Source organism: Ovis aries, chromosome 13, assembly GCF_016772045.2.
Source record: "Ovis aries strain OAR_USU_Benz2616 breed Rambouillet chromosome 13, ARS-UI_Ramb_v3.0, whole genome shotgun sequence".
Classification (NCBI taxonomy): Eukaryota; Metazoa; Chordata; class Mammalia; order Artiodactyla; family Bovidae; genus Ovis; species Ovis aries.
The window spans coordinates 4,362,503-4,381,510 of record NC_056066.1 but is presented as its reverse complement, the minus strand read 5'-3'; the positions used below and the strand labels follow the sequence as shown (position 1 = coordinate 4,381,510).

At 40.1% G+C, this 19,008-nt stretch overlaps 2 long non-coding RNA genes across 4 annotated transcripts in view; both read right to left on the bottom strand.

The window, feature by feature from the left end:
* Positions 1–1,966: 1,966 nt before the first annotated feature.
* Positions 1,967–19,008, bottom strand: part of LOC132657604 (uncharacterized) — a 371,918-nt gene continuing 354,876 nt past the window's right edge. For all 3 annotated transcript variants that reach the window (XR_009596011.1, XR_009596012.1, XR_009596010.1), the window contains one exon: positions 1,967–2,193. This is a non-coding gene — a long non-coding RNA (uncharacterized LOC132657604). The remainder of the gene's footprint in view (positions 2,194–19,008) is intronic.
* LOC132657605 (uncharacterized) overlaps positions 8,642–19,008 on the bottom strand; it is a 91,967-nt gene continuing 81,600 nt past the window's right edge. Inside the window, exon 2 of the long non-coding RNA XR_009596013.1 lies at positions 8,642–18,841. This is a non-coding gene — a long non-coding RNA (uncharacterized LOC132657605). The remainder of the gene's footprint in view (positions 18,842–19,008) is intronic.

Below are 19,008 nucleotides of genomic sequence, written 5' to 3'. Positions count from 1 at the left end.
CAAATATATGTCATACCTAGAAGAAAATTTTCATTTGCTTTTACAATGAAACACATCTAGAAAAGTGCTGTTCTGGTGAGTTTACACCACAAGCTGCAGAAGCAAGTTTGAACTTCTCTGCCACTAGAGACTTTTTGTAGAATTTTCTGATGTTCTGACATAATGACAATATCTTCAAAAACAGTTTTAGAGAAAATGCTAATGCTTTCCCATGCAGTTATACATATCCTCCACAAAAATCCAGGGCAGTGCCTTAAAACATGACTACAAAGATTCATGTTCAGAAAGCCAAAAGATGGAAGTTTGTTTTGGGCCAGTTTCCTTGTGCTCTACCTCTAAGGAAACATAACTTAATCTAAAATGACGTCCTGACAGCACCTGCATCAGAAAACTCTGGGAATACTTAACATACCTATACCCCAAAGGATGATCATTTTTGCAGCAAAGGTGCAGGAATCTTCCTAGAAACTTATTTGTTGTCATTGTTCAGTCACTAAGTTGTGTCTGACTCTTTGTGACTCCATGAACTCCAGGCTTCCCTGCCCTTCACTACCTCCCCGAGATTGCTCAAACTCATGTCCATTGAATCAGTGATGCTGTCCAACAATTTTACCCTCTGCCACCCTCTTTTCCTTTTGCCTTCCATCTTTCCCAGCATCAGGGTCTTTTGTTGGCTTTTCGTATCAAGTGGCCAAAGTTCTGGAGTTTGTTAGAGGATTGATATAGAGACATGTGGAAGCTTGCAAACAATTTAAGATGCTTGAAAGTATTTAAATTCCCTTTGTTTAATTTTTCTGTACATCACTTTTCTCGATTAGTCTTTTGGCAACAGCATGGTGGCAGCTAAATTCCTATTTTTTGAGCTAGTTGAAGGGAACACAATACACTTCAAATACCAAAACTCTAGGTGGGAAGTTTGCTGTTCTGCTGTGGATATCATGAGACTGACTTGTGGCCTCATTCATTCGGAGAACCGGTGGCACTCACCTGAGAATTGTAACTAGGGTTACTACAAAGAAAGTCAAACATTCTCTAAATTGCCTTTCAATCTGTTTAAGTGCCTGGACAAATATTTGAATGGAGACCACACATCAGACAGTTCTTTCCTTTCACAAAAAAAATCAAGTTTCCCTGGGTTCAAAAGAGATAGCATGGCATATAAAAATATGGTTCTATGATCTGTTAGTTTTGTATCAGACTTCTCAGGACAGATCTCAGTCTTTAGCATATTCATTTGTGGAGTTTTGAAGAGGAAGGTAAAAATGCAGCTTATTTGTTTTCCTTGAACTTATCAGACCAGAGAATCTTTGTATTGCATCTTGCAAGACCCTCTTTTTCTGGATCTCCCCTACTTCTTGGAGTAGGATTCTGAAATAAACATGGATCCACATCGGCCTCCTCTGGGAGCATGTCAGAAGTGCACAAGCTCAAGCGCCCACCCCAGAACTACTGAAATGGAGTGTAAGGTTTAACCAAGTCTCCAGGAGATTTGTATGCATGTCAAGTCTGAGAAGCAAGGCTATAGAACACATTTTGAGAACCAGTGCCAAGGACAATGACAGAAATGGTTTTAACCTAGAAAATTTCAAGAATCAATCTTACAGTTCATTCACCTTGGCTCCTGAGAGATTCTGGTATTGCTTCCAGGAACATCTGCTTTGGCACACAGATTTTTCACTGGGAAAATGACATCTGAAGGCTACATGTAAAACAACTCCTCCTGCAGTTGAGAAAAGTACAGGGCTGTGCTGTGGTTTGTAGGTTTCTTGACCTGGGGACAATTTTGATTTGCACCAAAGCTGCCCCATGGAGATAGAGATGTGAAAAGAATTAGAACTTGGCTTGCATTTGAATCTGCTCCCCTGCAGAGAAACAGCCCATTTCCCAACCACAGCTGAGAACACATCATCCTGTTTTAGCTGACAAATAATCAGAGCTTTTCCAAATGACTATTCCCAAGCCACTCTGAGTTCCAAGGATAGATTTTGAATCAGGTGCATGTGAAATACAAACAGGGCTCCAGTTGGGAAGGAAAAGATGAAGCTTGAGCCTTAACAAGCAAAATGCACATGTTAATAAAAGCCATGCACGGCCTCAAGTCCATGTAAGGTATGGATCAAGCAGCAAGAGCAAGGTTCCCATCGGAATCTTCCCAGCGTTCAGCCATGACTCATGCCCAGAGCCATCTTGTCCCTGCAAGAAAAGCATAAATCATCATCCATTCTTAAAAATGATGCCAAAAGTGCATTTTATTCAAATGCATTCCTTAAAATAATTGCTGAGAAAATAATACAAAAGTATTCAACTGACAACTGAGTCTTTAGTCTTTAGCGTTCACATCTGGAGGGAAAAATGTGTCATGGGTGGTTACAGTGGATTCTAAAGATGCTGGGAATTCCTAAACACACAAAAGTCCATGAACATCAGAGCTGGTTTTATTCTTCTAAACAGGAAACTGCTGCCTGTCACACCTACAAAGCGGTCTCCTAAGTTTTATGATGCAAACCTTATTGTACTTTTCTTTCCTTTTGTTTTCTTCTTTCATAATTTAACCAACAGCATGAGGGGAAGTAAAGGGTTTGTCCTTGATTCCTCTCAACCTTATTTCTATATCCTTTCCGCTAAAATGCAGACAAGCTCAGGATTCTTTTGCAATTATAATAAAGCATTCTCGACTCTGTTTCTCCTCCTTCTCCTTCCTTTAAGCTAACTCATTAAGTTTCATTTATACCTCCATCTCCTTCTCCACTATATGCCTCTGGTACCCCAGCCTCTGGGATTCCCCAGTGACTCAGTGGTAAAAGAATCTGCTTGCAATGCAGAAGCCTCAGGTTTGATCCCTGGGTGGGGAAGATTCCCCTGGAGATGGAAATGGCAACCCACTCCAATATTCTTGCCTGGGAAATCCCATGGACAGAGCAGCCTGGTGGGCTACAGTCCATGGAGTTCTGAAGAGTCAGACACAACTTAGCTATGAAACAACAACCCCAACCTCTGAAATGGGGATTTAAGAATATGATCCCAGAAACATCAGTAGAGGGAGTAGAAGAATATGCCAGGAAAGGGCAGAAAGTAAATGAAACTAGTTATCACTATTATCAAACTACTATTAAACTAGTTACCACTGTGGCAATGAGTGTTCAGAGAAACAGTGTAGAATATTCTTTAGAGTTACTACAACTGAAGGACAAGGGACTGGGATACTTGGTTATCAAATCCCTGTCTGGCATGTTGGAAGGCTGTTTTGGGGACATTAGTTCTGTCATTTTGGCTTGCTCTGTGCTGAGCCTAAGGGCGTTCTCCAGCATAAACACACACACACACACACACACACACACACACACACACACACACACACACACCTCAAGCAAAGCAGCCTTGGGAATACAGAAGTGACTGCCAAAGGAATACGGACAAGACACACAGAACATCTGTTTCACCATCTGTTCATTTCTCCACTCAGTTCCTGCAGGAACTCTTGCTAAGCTTAGACTTTTTCCCGAAATTGCACAGCTTGATGTATTGGTTCATAGTTTAAAGACTCACAGCCACTGCTTCCTTCCTGAAGCTCCATGACATCACATGTTCTGGATGCTCTCCATTCTCTCTCGTCACCCTTATCATCCTTGCTGACTCCTCTTCCTCTACCCAAACTGGAAGTGTCAGGTCACTCAATTGTGCTTTCCTCTTCTCCTACCCTGGCTTGCTGAGTGAGCACATCTGCTCCTACGGTTTCAGTTACCACCTACAAACTTGACTGTCAAAATTATATTTTGGTAGCTCAGACCTCCCCTAACAATGAGGCTGATGGTCCAGGCAACATCGGACATCCTAGAGTCACTTCAAATGCTATGATTCGGCACAAAAGTCGTATTCTGTCCCTTGCTTCCCCTGTTAGAAAACAAATAGCCTTCATCTAATATTCCCTATCTTGGTGGATAATACCACATTCCACTCAATGGGAAAAACTGGAAAATCAGCAGTCATGACACATACCTCCCTGTCTCCGGCCTGCACAGCATCCATTCAATTACCGGACCTCATCCACTGGATTCCACCAACTGATTATTTCCTTTCTAAAAAATTTATTTTATTGAAGTATAGTTGATTTACAATATGTTCAGTTACACATATATGCATTCTTTTTCATATTCTTTTCCATTAGGGTTTATCACAGGGTATTGAATATAGTTCCCTGTGCTATACAGTAGGACCTTGTTGCTATTATATACGGCATGGACGTGGACCTTATTCATGCTGTAAGTAGTAGTTTGCATTTGCTAATCCCAAACTCCCACTCCATGCATCCAGCCCCCACCTTCCTCCCCACTCTCCTTGTCTGTGAGTCTGTTTCTGTTTTGTAGATAAGTTCGTTTGTGTCATATTTTAGATTCCAAATGTAACTGGTATTATATAATGTTTGTCTTTCTCTTTCTGACTTAACTTTGCTTAGTATGATAATCTCTAGTGGCATTCATGTCGCACATGGCATTATCTCATTGCTTTTTATTGCTGTTGCTATTAGGTGCTAAGTCATATCTGGCTCTTTTGCAACCCCATGGACTGTAGCCCACCAGGTTCCTCTGTCCATGAGATTTCTGAGGTAAGAATACTGGAGCAGGTTGCCATTTCCTCCTCCAGGGTATATCCCCAGTCCAGGGATTGAACCTGCATCTTCTGCACTGCAGGCAGATTCTCTACTGCTGAGCCACTGGGGAATTCCTTTTTTATGACTGTGTAGTATTCCACTGTGTATATGTACCACGTCTTTACATCAGTGGATTATTTCTTAAATCCTTCCATCACCTATCACATAGCTTCCTCCGATCCATACCCCATTCTGCAGTCTGAGCGAGCAGTTAACAGTCAGCTCTGATAGTGTTCCAGCCCTTTGATTTGACTCTTTTCTGCTTCTCCTGTTCCATCCAGCACTACAACTTTCCTGTACTTGGTTTTGATTCTGGGAAGTGCCATACTGCCTCTGACCTGGGGATCTTCATAACTGCTACCCCCTTGTCCTTAATGCCACTTCTCCCAGCATCTCTTTCCATGAACCAACATCTCCACATCCTTCAGTTATAAGCTTAACCATGACTGCCTTACAGAAGCCTTTCTTGCTTTTCCTGATTCCTGTAAGAAAAGGATTGCTTTACACCCATTATTCCATCCTTTAGAACAATTCACCAAAACTCTTGATTCTTATTGTAATTATAATTAGTTATTTGTGTAATAGTTACTTGTCTAGGGTTAGCTCCCTAAGAACAGGTAATTGTGTCACCTAAACTCACAGTCAAATATCCAGCGCCTTAAACAATGGTAATTACTCAATGAATTTTTTTTAAGCCCATTGACAATTCAGAGAAATTAACTATGCCAAGCTCGAGCTGTATTTGTTCTTAGTTTTACTAGCTACTTCTCTGCTTCTGTTCATAGGATGTTCGTCATCCCAAGAATACTGGAACCAGAATAAGTTTGCTGGGGCTGCTATAACAAAGTACACAAGTAGGGTGGCTTAAAAAACATAAATGTATAGTTTCACAGATTTGGAGGCTAGAACTCTGAAATCAAGGTGTCAGCAAGGTCAGTTTCCTCTAAGGGCCACAAGGGAAAGGTCTGTTCTGGGCCTCTCTCACTGGCTTATTGATGGCTATCTTCATATTCACGTGGTGTTCTTACTATATATGTATATCTGTGTCCAAATGTACCCTTTTTATAAAAGTACCAGTCATATTGATTTAGGATCCACCCTCATGATGTTAAAAAATTAAATCTGCAATAATCTTATTTCCAAACACGATCAAATTTCCAGGTACCGGGGGTTAGGATTTCAACATCTGAATTTGAGAGGGAGCATACAGTTCAACCAATGACAATATCCAAGCATTTTCAGCAGCAGGGTTGATAAATGACTAGATTCACATTGTTGATAGATCATGGCTTTAGGATGAAGAAAAGATTGGAGGGAGCAAGATAGGCCTGGTGGAAGCTGGGGGCCTACTATCATGCTTTCAGCAACGTCCATGAGGGTGGTTTCTCTATTGGCATTATCCAGGATCAAAGCTCAGCCTTACTGCATGCCTGTAGCATAAGAAACAGGATCCTAGGGTCAGCTTTCTTATCCATAAAAGGACTATAGTTTTAGCATCACATAATTTCATAATGCTGGAGGAAAGACCCAAAACTAGATTAATCTGGGATCTGACATATTAATTTCTATTTTCCTTTAATATCTCATCATGACACTCAAGAAAGAAAAAAAAAGTTCAATTTCTTAAGACCAAATCAACCACTAAAATGGCTTGTAACATAATGTTGTTTATATGAAAATATTTAATATTTTGTGCCAAAGAAGAAAAGACTAGGCATTCTTCAAACATTTCATTTTTCTGTATTATGCAGGCCTCTTGCAGGACTATCCAATAGAAAAGTGGATCTTGGATCTTCATATCAGTTCAGTCAGTTCAGTTCAGTCGCTCAGTCATGTCTGACTCTTTGCGACCCCAGGAATCACAGCACATCAGGCCTCCCTATCCATCACCAATTCCCGGAGTTCACTCAGACTCATGTCCATCTAGTCAGTGATGCCATCCAGCCATCTCATCCTCTGTTGTCCCCTGCTCCTCCTGCCTCTAATCCCTTCCAGCATCAAAGTCTTTTCCAATGATTCAACTCTTCCCATGAGGTGGTCAAAGTATTGGAGTTTCAGCTTCAGCATCAGTCCTTCCAATGAACACCCAGGACTGATCTCCTTTAGGATGGACTGGTTGGATCTCCTTGCAGTCCAAGGGACTCTCAAGAGTCTTCTCCAACACCACAGTTCAAAAGCATCAATTCTTCAGTGCTCAGCTTTCTTCACAGTCCAACTCTCACACCCATACATGACCACTGGATAAACCATAGCCTTGACTAGACAGACCTCAGTCAGCAAAGTAATGTCTCTGCTTTTCAATATGCTATCTAGGTTGGTCATAATTTCCTTCCAAGGAGTAAGTATCTTTTAATCTCATGGCTGCAATCACCATCTGCAGTGATTTTGGAGCCCAGAAAAATAAAGTCTGACACTGTTTCCACTGTTTCCCCATCTATTTCCCATGGAGTGATGGGACCAGATGCCATGATCTTCATTTTCTGAATGTTGAGCTTTAAGCCAATCTTTTCACTCTCGTCTTTCACTTTCATCAAGAGGCTTTTAGTTCCTCTTCACTTTCTGCCATAAGGGTGGTGTCATCTGCATATCTGAGGTTATTGATATTTCTCCTGGCAATCTTGATTCCAGCTTGGGCTTCTTCCAGCCCAGCATTTCTCATGATGTACTCTGCATATAAGTTAAATAAGCAGGGTGACACTATACAGCCTTAACATACTCCTTTTCCTATTTGGAACCAGTCTGTTGTTCCATGTCCGGTTCTAACTGCTGCTTCCTGACCTGCATACAGGTTTCTCAAGAGGCAGGTCAGGTGGTCTGGTATTCCCATCTCTTTCAGAATTTTCCACAGTTTACTGTGATCCACACTGTCAAAAGCTTTAGCATAGTCAATAAAGCAGAAAGAAATGTTTTTCTGGAACTCTCTTGCTTTTTCGATGATCCAGTGGATGTTGGCAATTTGGTCTCTGATTGCTCTGCCTTTTCTAAAACCAGCTTGAACATCTGGAAGTTCATGGTTCAAGCACTGCTGAAGCCTGGCTTGGAGAATTTTGAACATTACTAGTGTGTGAGATGAGTGCAATTGTGCGGTAGTTTGAGCATTCTTTGGCAGTTCTTTCCTTTGGGATTGGAATGAAAACTGACATATAGATAAGAAATATGAACTGGAGTGGATACCAAAGAGTCATCACATTTAAAACACCCTTATATTGTCTTCTCTTTCATGCCAATCCAGTCTTTTTTCTTCCTTTTCCTTTCATTACTTAGCCTAATCCTCACCCTTATTTTTATCACTACAAATAATGGAACTCTGGGTCTTGTCCCAAGAGAAGGGTTGTTCAACTTATTTTTCCTTCCCAGTCCTTGGCACATGAGTTGGGTGACCCACTCGGACACTTCAGAGGGTGGTGCCTCCCACCCCCTCAAGCCACAGAAACAAAGCCTTAGTCATTGCATATTCTTGGCTCTTGCCTTTGTCATCATTTTAATTTTTTGAACATTGCTTTGTCATTAACTCATTTCACTTATGTAAAGAGAATAAACCAGAGATAGATAAGGAGTGCCTCTGATTATTCTGAAACCAAAAAAAAAAAAAAAAAAAGAATTGCAGCATTGCTATTGTCCAGTGTGTAGAAGACAATGGCCATTTTGCCTTGAGAAAATTCTAAATCACAGGACAATGTAATTTATTTATTCTGTAAATTGTATTATGCAGCATGCTAAATCAGAACAGTCTTTTGGACAACATTTTAATAAGATGACAAAGGGAAATGGGTTATTTCCTAACCCAGGGATCCCGTGTCTCTTGCATTGCAAGCAGATTCTTTATCACTGAGCCAATGGGGAAGCTTATACAGGAAGGAGGCACATCTGAAATTTTTGGATTGATACACCTATGATAACAACAGATATTAATAGACCATAGGATCGATTTCATTTTCTATAAGGTTACTGAATCTCCTAGATCTCCCTTACAGATGTCCAGATTGCAAAATATAAAAAATAAGGAATGTTTATTTACATTTAAATAAACAATGTTAATTTACATTTTCCTTGTTTAATAGAACTTGAAGGGAAGAGTGATAAATAGGAAAGCCAAATTATAGACTTATGTTTTGTTAAGGGGAAAATAAGCACAATATTATAAACTCTAATAGAAAGTGGAAAAATTTTGGTTCTCCATTTGAGTAGCAGTAGAAACTAACATTTGATGGCAAAGAGCAACTTTAACGTGCTTCCAGTTAAAGAAAACTAAGATTTTATGAGTAAAGGTAACATCATACAGATAGAAATGTTTTTAAGACAGTCCAAGAGAAGAATGCTGATGAAAAATTTAACTCTTGCATCAGTAAAAAAACCAGTTGAGCTGATAAACTAGTTATGGGCATAGTTTGAATGAAGGCTTTGACTGCTGTTATCTTTGTTCTTTTCCTCCTCCTTTTACACTTTAATGTAACCAAGGCTCATACATTAAAAACTAAACCTGGAAGGTCTTCTGTGAATCCTCACCCTACCCATGCATGACCACTGAGGTGGGATGATTGAAGATGTAGCTAAGCACCCCCAGAAGTTTTAGCTAAATATTTAAATCATAAACTTCGGTGTAGACTTATTGTTTGGAGAAATTAAAATGGATTTAATTCTAATGAATTATTCTTCTGTCATAGCTAATGGCCCACAGTTGCCTCCTGTTCCAGAGGATTTTCCCCATCAAAACACTGCCATTTGGCCAGGAGGTCACCTCCCACACCCCACTTCCAATGACTGGCTGACATGAAAACAGCAAAAGGCCAGCCAGTCACCTCCACAGAGAAACAGGTCCATGGTGTCATACTCCAGAGCCTCAAGTGGATCAGGCTAAAGCCAGCAACATCCAGCAAAGACCACACGGCTCCTTCCCCAATCATACTTGCTTCCTTCACCACCCACCTCTTTCTCCTGAGAGCCCTATACCAATAAGTCACAGGCATCTGAATCCCTTTCTCAGGCTCTGCTTTGAAAGAAGAGGACCTAAGTCAGGCCATAGTTCTTAATCTAAGAGATACATCGTTTCGCATATTTACTTCATTGACTTCTCAGTTCAGTTCAGTTCAGTCGCTCAGTCGTGTCCGACTATTTGTGACCCGATGAATCACAGCACACCAGGCCTCCCTGTCCATCACCATCTCCCGGAGTTCACTCAGACTCACATCCATTGAGTCAGTGATGCCATCCAGCCATCTCATCCTTGGTCGTCCCTTTCTCCTCCTGCCCCCAATCCCTCCCAGCATCAAAGTCTTTTCCAATGAGTCAACTCTTCTCATGAGGTGGCCAAAGTACTGGAGTTTCAGCTTTAGCATCAGTCCTTCCAAAGAAATCCCAGGGCTGATCTCCTTCAGAATGGACTGGTTGGATCTCCTTGCAGTCCAAGGGACTCTCAAGAGTCTTTTCCAACACCACAGTTCAAAAGCATCAATTCTTTGGCTCTCAGCCTTCTTCACAGTCCAACTCTCACATCCATACATGACTACTGGAAAAAGCATAGCCTTGACCAGATGGACCTTAGTCGGCAAAGTAATGTCTCTGCTTTTCAATATGCTATCTAGGTTGGTCATAACTTTTCTTCCAAGGAGTAAGCGTCTTTTAATTTCATTGACTTCTCAGGACCATGCTATTATAGGAAGCCTTCTTAGACATATGTGGTCACAATGTCATCACAGATCACCAATAACATTAATAAAGTCATTACAGTGTTCACATTTGAATGCATGTGCCTCCCCCACAGAAATGCATGCAACAGTGAACAGGTGATGTCTAATGTTTCCCTGATGTAAAGTGCTATCTTTTCCATTAGGAAAAAAGGAGATGAAGAAGGGATAAGGAATAGAAATGAAAAAGAAAAGAATAAAAGAAAAGAGGAAAATGACAGGGAGAGAGAAGGGAGAGGGGAAGAAAAGGAAGGAGGGACAGACAGACAGACATAACGGAAAGAAGAGGCCATGATAGACACTTATTTTATTGGCTTTTAGCCTTTTCATGCTGTCACTCAGTCACGCCTGATTCTTTGTGACCCATGAACTGTAGCCCTCCAGGCTCCTCTTGTCCATAGACTTTCTCAGGCAGGAATATGGAGCAGGTTGCCATTTGCTCCTCCAGAGGATCTTTCTGACCCAGGGATTGAACCTGTGCCTCCTGCAAGTCTCCTGCCCTGGCAGGCGGGTTCTTCACCGCCAAGCCACATGGGAAGCACTTTAGCCTCTTAGGTGATCCCTGGTCTCTCTTTGTGGTTGGAAAGGCACCATGGGCCTGTTCTCCTCTCTGATTCTTTGTGATGTGGAACAGTTGGAAATGCCTTCATCACAGGCTGAGCTTCAGTGCAGAACTTGGCTGAGAATCACTTTTCTACTAAGAACTGTGAGGAGTTTCCAGGGAGGGCTTGTAAACTAGTTATCTCTGCTGATGACCACATCTGTGAGCACATCTCTGGTACAGAATCATGCTATGTAATAAAGAGGATCTTGAGTTCTGTGACTTTCCGCCATGTGGGCTTGGTTTCCTACCACATTCAAGATGTCCTTTTCCTATGAAAAGAATCAGTATATAGACGGGTGATAGCCCACCCATAGGGTAAGAAGGAGTCTTGTCTGTTTTTCATTTGGTGTCCAAGCAGGGTCAAATAGTGTAGGATTCATTTAGAAATTTTTAGAACTTCTAATATGAGCCCATTCCCAAGGCACTGAGGATGCAGAATGCCTCCCATGTGTCAGATTCAACAACAACCCATAATATTTTATATCATCTCAGGGGAATATCATAACACCCATTGAACTTGGCACCCTGGTTATCATTTCCCAGAGGGTCAATATGGTCCAAGGTCAGGAAACTAGGAAATGAAGAAACTCAGCTTCAAAACCAGATTGGAAGGATTTCTAAGTCCAAGGTCTGCTTATCAGCAGCAGGGGAGGGGACTTCTCAGGTGACCACCACCATCTAATTAAGGGGACACCTTTGTACCTGGAAGAAGTGATATTTGCAATGGTTTTTTACCTTTGAGATATCTGCTTTGCCCAATCTCCCAAAGTCTGTAGCCATCTACCACCCTCCAAAGAATATGAAAAAAATCACTACGTCACATGGATATTTCTAAAGCACAAGACAGGGTAGATAAGGTTAGAAGCAAAGAATGCATGCAACTGGACAGCTATCACAAGGATTACTCAAGATGACTATGAGCAAAAGAGAAATATCGTCAGTAGAAGGTTTTTGTTTGAGCTCACAGGGCTGAAGAAATTGGAAATAAATGTGGTCACTCTTAAGGAATCTGAGCCCCAAAGCTGTAGTTTGGTGTTCCTAGGAATCTGATATCTACAGGCATCTGCTCAGAACAACCTGCTCAGTGAGCTTTGACTTCATCCCTGCTTTTAGTAAATATGGGAAGAAGATGATTTAAAGGAGCTTGAAAAAAACCCTTTATTTGTAAAGAAGAGCAGAAAGCCTGTCAATCAGTCACCTAAAAAAGTGTCTGGTTTGAAATTTAATCATCAAAGAGGGGCAGGTCTAAATGATTTCCAAATTTTCTTCCAATATTTTAGAATTTTAAGATATGTTATCTAGAAAATGTACCTGATGGATGGCAATATGGCAAAATTATGAGGTTATAAACATTTGCCAAGAAGCTCAACAGCCTTCTGAACCTAAAATATTGACAAATGATACTTATGTTATTTTTGAACAGAAATTATTTTACATTCCTTGATATAAGTTATAGCATGACTTTCTTTTAGTTCCAAAAATAAGTGATATGATTCACATGCCTTAGTTAATAAGTTAATGGAAAGAAAAACAAGTAAATAAATTTTGTAAAGCCATTTAGAATCAGCACAGGCATTGTTGCAAAGATAATAGTCATTTCAGTAGACAGTTGTTCAAAAGCTTCCACTGTTTATAATTACTGGTGCAGGTAGATTATGCTCTAGAAACACATGGCTTTGTTATCAGGACATCTATAGTCTATGCTTTTTAAATAAAAATAATTATGTGCAATTGAAACATGTGTTGTTCCTTTGCCTCCTCATTCTGAATGTAATTTTAAGTAAGTGTTAGAAAACGACCAGGATATTTGAAATTGTTGGAATCTTCTGCCCATCAACAAGGATAATGTGCATGACAACACTGAGTCATCACAGCCCTTGAAAGCTCTCTAGTTCAGTTGAATGACTGATATCCATGAACAGTCAGCAGAACCTCTTGGCTTTATCTAGGAGGCCAGTATGAGATGATGACCACATCTGTGAGCACATCTGTGGTACAGAAATAAGGTTTTTTCTAATGAGGAAGGACCAGGACAATAAAAGACATATTTCAGAGAAACGCTGAGAAGTGTTTCCCTGGCTTTATTCATGGAATATCCTATACACAGTCCATGAATACTGGGCTTCCACAGTTAGAGTTCATAGTCACAGTCAGCCTGCACTAGGAAACAACTTTGTTTATCTAAATACATGAATGAATGAATGAACATCAAACTTCCAAGGGAAAGGTATACTATATTTGTTCTAGATTTCTCTGACAATGCTCAATTTTCCCAGAGGAAAATTAGAAACTCTCATTGCCAAGAAGGTAAAATAAAGATGTTTTCTTTAATTTACAGATATGAAGTTAAGGCACAGAAAGATTAAGAGATATATTCACAGATGTATCTCAGTCTCATACAGATTGAGAAATCTGTATGCAAGTAAGTGGTGGGATGAGGATTTTAACTAGCCAGTCTGACTCCGTGGTCCACACTCTTAATCACTTCCCTAACCACTGCTTAGAATCTATAGACCTCAAAATATGGGGCAAACCTTAAATGGAAAGCCAGGGGGTAGACTATCTCCTCATCAAAGCATAGGATCTGTGCACCAGAGTAGACACATGCATTGTCACCTATAACAAGAAGATGCCTTTAGGATTACAGGACTGCATCCAGGGCAAAGTGAGCAATGTAATCGGCAGCCAAAGAGGAATCTGAGGCTATTTTGGGGAACATTAGGAAAAAACCTCATTTCAGGAAGAAGAGAAATGCCTTGAAGCTGCTTCATATCTCTTTAGAACAATATGCTAAGATTTAAGAAGAATCTTAACATATTAAGATGAAGAAGATGCTAAGGAGAAGAATACACAGACAAACTATACAAAAAAGATCTTCATGACTCAGATGATCACAATGGTGTGATCACTCACCTAGAGCCAGACATCCTGGAATGTGAAGTCAAGTGGGCCTTAGGAAGCATCACTATGAACAAAGCTAGTGGAGGTGATGGAATTCCAGTTGAGCTATTTCAAATCCTAAAAGATGATGCTGTGAAAGTGCTGCATTCAAAATGCCAGCAAATTTGGAAAACTCAGCAGTGGCCACTGGAAAAGGTCAGTTTCCATTCCAATCACAAATAAAGGCAATGCCAAAGAATGCTCAAACTACCACATAATTGCACTCATATCACATGTTAGTAAAGTAATGCTCAAAATTATCCAAACCAGGCTTCAACAGTATGAGAATTGTGTTCAACCTGGATTTAGAAAAGACAGAGGAACCAGAGATCAAATTGCCAACATCCACTGGATCATCAAAAAAAACCAAGAGAGTTCCAGAAAGATATCTACTTCTGCTTTATTGACCATGCCAAAGCCTTTGATTGTGTGGATCACAACAAACTATGGAAAATTCTGAAAGAGATGAGAATACCAGACCACCTGATCTTCCTCTTGAGAAATCTGTATGCAGTTCAGGAAGCAACAGTTAGGATGGGACAAGGAACAGTAGACTGGTTCCAAATTGGAAAAGGAGTATGTCAAGGCTGTATATTGTCACCGTGTTTATTTAACTTATATGCAGAGGACATCATGAGAAACGCTGGGCCGGAGGAAACACAAGCTGGAATCGAGATTGCTGGGAGAAGTAACAATAACCTCAGATACCCAGAGAACATAACCCTTATGGCAGAAAGAGAAGAAGAACTAAAGAGCCTCTTGATGAAAGTGAAAGAGGAGAGCGAAAAAGTTGGCTTAAAGCTCAACATTCAGAGAACTAAGATCATGGCATCTGGTCCCATCACTTCATGGCAAATAGATGGGGGGAAACAATGGAAACAGTGGCAGATTTTATTTTCTTGGGCTACAAAATCACTGCAGATAGTGACTGCAGTCATGAAATTAAAAGACTCTTGATCCTTGGAAGAAAATTTATGACCAACCTAGACAGCATATTAAAAAGCAGAGACATTACTTTGCCAACAAAGATCCATCTAGTCAAAGCTATGGTTTTTCCAGTAGTCATGTATGGATGCGAGAGTTGCACTATAAAGAAGGCTGAGTGTTGAAATATTGATGCTTTTGAACTGTGGTGCTGGAGAACACTCTTGAGAGTCCCTTGGACTGCAAGGAGATCCAACCAGTCCATCCTAAAGGAAATCAGGCCTGAATATTCATTGAAAGGACCAAGGTTGAAGCTGAAACTCCAATACTTTGGCCACCTGATGTGAAGAATTGACTCATCTGAAAAGACCCTGATGCTGGGAAAGATTGAAGTGGGGAGGAGATGGGGATGACAGAGGATGAGATGGTTGTATAGCATCACCAACGCAATGGACATGAGTTTGGGTTAACTCCGAGAGCTGGTGGTGGACAGGAGGGCCTGGCAAGGTAAGTCCATGGGGTCGCAAAGAGTTAGACATGACTGAGCGACTGAACTGAGCTGAGCTGAACTGAGAACAATATGTAGGGAAGCACCTTGGTATTCCCCCCAGCAATCAAAGAAACATTCTGACAACTCCTTTCAAAGACATGTCTACTTGTACCTTTCCATTAAATTTTAATTACCAACATGTCCTAAAAAGCATTTTTCTAGCCCTTAATCCAGATCTCACTTGCATCTGCTGAGGGGAGAGGGAATTTTTCCACACTTGACCCTCACCAGCACTAACATTCATGAGGTAGGGACTGCTAAAGTCAACTCCCATGTGGTTTTCATGGCAACAGAAGGACAAAGACAAGGTTGCCAGCTCTAGGCTGACACACTGATGCTAAGGGAAGAAACTTAACTCTGATATTGGAGCTGGAGCCTGGATGTAGGGTTTCTATAATGAGAGTTTCTAATTTTCCTCTGGGAAAACTGAGTGTTGTCAGAAAAAGCAGGGATGGGCGTAGTGTACCATTCCCTTGGAAATTTGACATTTATTCATTCAATCATCTATTTACATAAAAGTAGTGCAATTTTCAGAGAAGCCTGTGGGGATATTTTTCTAATATTTCCATACTTGTTACTGTTTATAGAGTTTCAATCCTGATGAGAAGGAACAAATCAAATCAAAATCAAAATAAGTGTTCTGAAGATGAAAGTGCAAGCATTGAAAAATGAAATAATGATAACTAGTTGCTCTTTTTTCCTTCTCTTCATCCCTTTCTTTCTCCTTTTATTTCTTTCTTCTTTTTTTTTTTTTTTGGAAACTACATGCTTTTCTGACACACAAGTTAACAACTGCCTTCTTTCCTCCCAGGTTCAACTGGCTTCTGTGAGGATAAAGAGAATCCTTCTCCCAACTTTATTAAGGTATAACTGACAAACAAAATTGCAAGCCATTTAAAGCTGCACCATTAAGCCTCCCAGAATCTCTGCCAGGAAGGTGAAATAAAGATAGAAAATGAAGGCATGGAAATATTAGCAGATATATCCACAGCAGCATAGCATGATGATTTGACGTGTGTGTACATTGTGAAAGAATTGCCCCATCTAGTTAATTAACATCTATCACTTCACATAGTTACCCTTTTTTCTCCCTTCGGTAAGAACATTTCAATTCTACTCTCTTAGCAGATTTCAATTATATACACAGTGTTAGCAACTGTATATATATGTTTTGTATATATACAGTTGTATATATACACAATGTTTTGTATTAGATCCACAAACCTTATTCATCTTAGAGCTGGAAGTCTGCACTCATGACCAGCCTCACTCCGTTGCCCCCACTCCCTGAGCTCCTGGTAACCAACATTCTGCTCTGTTCCTCTGAGTTCTGCCTTACAGACTCCACACATAAGCGAGATCATGCAGCATTGGTCTTTCTAGGTCTGACTTATGTAACTTAGCATAATGCCCTTCAGGTTCATCCATGTTGTCACAAATAACAGGTTTTCCTTTTTTCTTAAGGCTGAATAGTATTCCTCTGTGTATGTGTGAGTATTTCACATCTTCTTTAGCTAAACATCGTGCCATGTCCACTCCCTGACTTTGGGGAGTAATGCAGTAATGAACACGGAAGCATAGATATCTCTTTAAGGTAACTGTTCATTTTTTTTTTGAAATTTTTGAATTTTTTTGAATTCAAAAAAACTTTGACTTTTTCTCTAGAAGTGGGACTGCAGAAAGGACAAGCTGATTTAGGGGAGCAAGAACAACTCCCAAGATGCTCTAGCCATTCTTGGGATCATTCTATTTCCACACAAGGGTGGATGGGTGGTGGTGTTTCTTTTGCATCAGTCTCCCAAGAGTTAGCCCATTCTCCAAGCATCTGAATTAGTGAATCCTTTTTTTTTTTTTTTTTTTTAGCCTTGTTTCCCAAACACTTAATTATGGACAACATAAAACCACATAGCTCTTTACTCATCACTGAAGAAATAGTGTTCCTTATGTTATTCTTCATCCTTCTTTGTCCAGACAAGTTTTAAATGAGTCAAACCATAGTGTTTTTTCTATATATTTCATTTTGAATAATCTCTACCCCAAGGAATGTTTATTTACCACTTGCTGTGTGGCTTAGGTTTTCATTTACGCCATTTCACAAACAATTCTTAAATTTTGTCCAGCATAAGTGAAACAAAGAATGAATTATTCCCGACAATTTACACTTCATTTTGAGGTGTAGACAGCCTTTCTTTGACATTCAGTCAATCCACATTGCATAACTTATCTCTATCTTTAAAATACATCTACCTCCAGGTCTCTTCCAATCTTCATCTTGATCTAGCAAGAGTTTTCTCAGTTTTTAACCTTGGCAAAGGCTAGAAAAAGCTGTGAAATAACACAAGCAAAGGATTTAACTATTCTGGTTCTGGTGGGACTGTCCCACGGATTCCATGTAGGTACATATACATTATGAGGAGCATGAGAGTCATTTCCATGAGTTTACCTGCTGAACTAAACCTTAAGCCTTACTCGATAATCACTTGTTTGTTTCTAAGTATTGGGTAAACCATGAAACTCCATATACTTTCCAATTTGAAAACTCAGGAAGCACGTAATTGTGCTTTTGACCTAGGGGAAAACACAGTGAATTTTGCAAAGTTTCAGCAATTTTTTTCACCAGCCTGTGCATTTTAAATAACACATGTAAAATGTTTCTTTCACATGTCATTACTCACATTTCTCCCTATATGTCTATGTAGGGCTACTTAGAGGGGTAAATTAAATAAAGTGTTTACTTAAAGTTTAGCAGAAATTACTTGTCCACTACATAAGAAAAAAATTTCCAAATGGAAGTTTAAAAAGCCTTTACAGTGTTATTGAATACCATTTCCTGCCATGAGGACTGAATAGAATGAAAATTAAAGTAAAATCCTTAGTTGCCAGTCCTTGAAATGAATGCCAAAATGAGCAAACACTGAAAGGCAATACTGATGCCCATGTAGAAAGCATATACATAAGCAATTTTAGCTATTTGCTACATCAGTTGGGAATCAGCTTTTTCACCTCAAATAAGCAAGGACAAGTTGGGTGTTTGGCACAAACTAAGAGTATCTTAAGTAAAACCAGGAGCCACTGAAAGCAGAATGGATAGGATAGCAGGCATACTCTGTTCTGGAGAGCATATGAGAGTTGTCATTTATACTCACAGCCCTGATGGGGAATACAGAACATGAAATGGCAGGCCAGGAATTCAAGGACTCAAGATCTGGTGCATTTTTAAAACTGAACTAATTAATTAATTTTCTTTTTGGCTGAGCTGGATCTCCGCCGCTGTGTGTGGGCTCTGTCTACTTGCTGTGAGCAGGGGCTACTCTCCAGTGCAGTGTTCAGACTTCTTACTGTACTGGCTTCTCTTGCTGAGGAGCTCTAGAGAGGGCGTTAGTAGTTATGGCACATGGGTTTCGTTGCCCCATGGCATGGGGAATCTTCCCGATGAATCAATGTCCCCTGCACTGGCAGGCATTCTTAACGACTGGACCACCTGGGAAATCCTGGTGCATTTTTAAAACATAAAAAGAAAAAAAAAGATTATTTTATGTAACCTTTCTAGATTTCAGTCTGCAACAACAGTCTTGGTATTAGTTTAAAAGAAACAACTCACGTAAATAACAGTAAAATGATATGGAAGTGAGTGGATCCAAAAACAAAGACATCATTA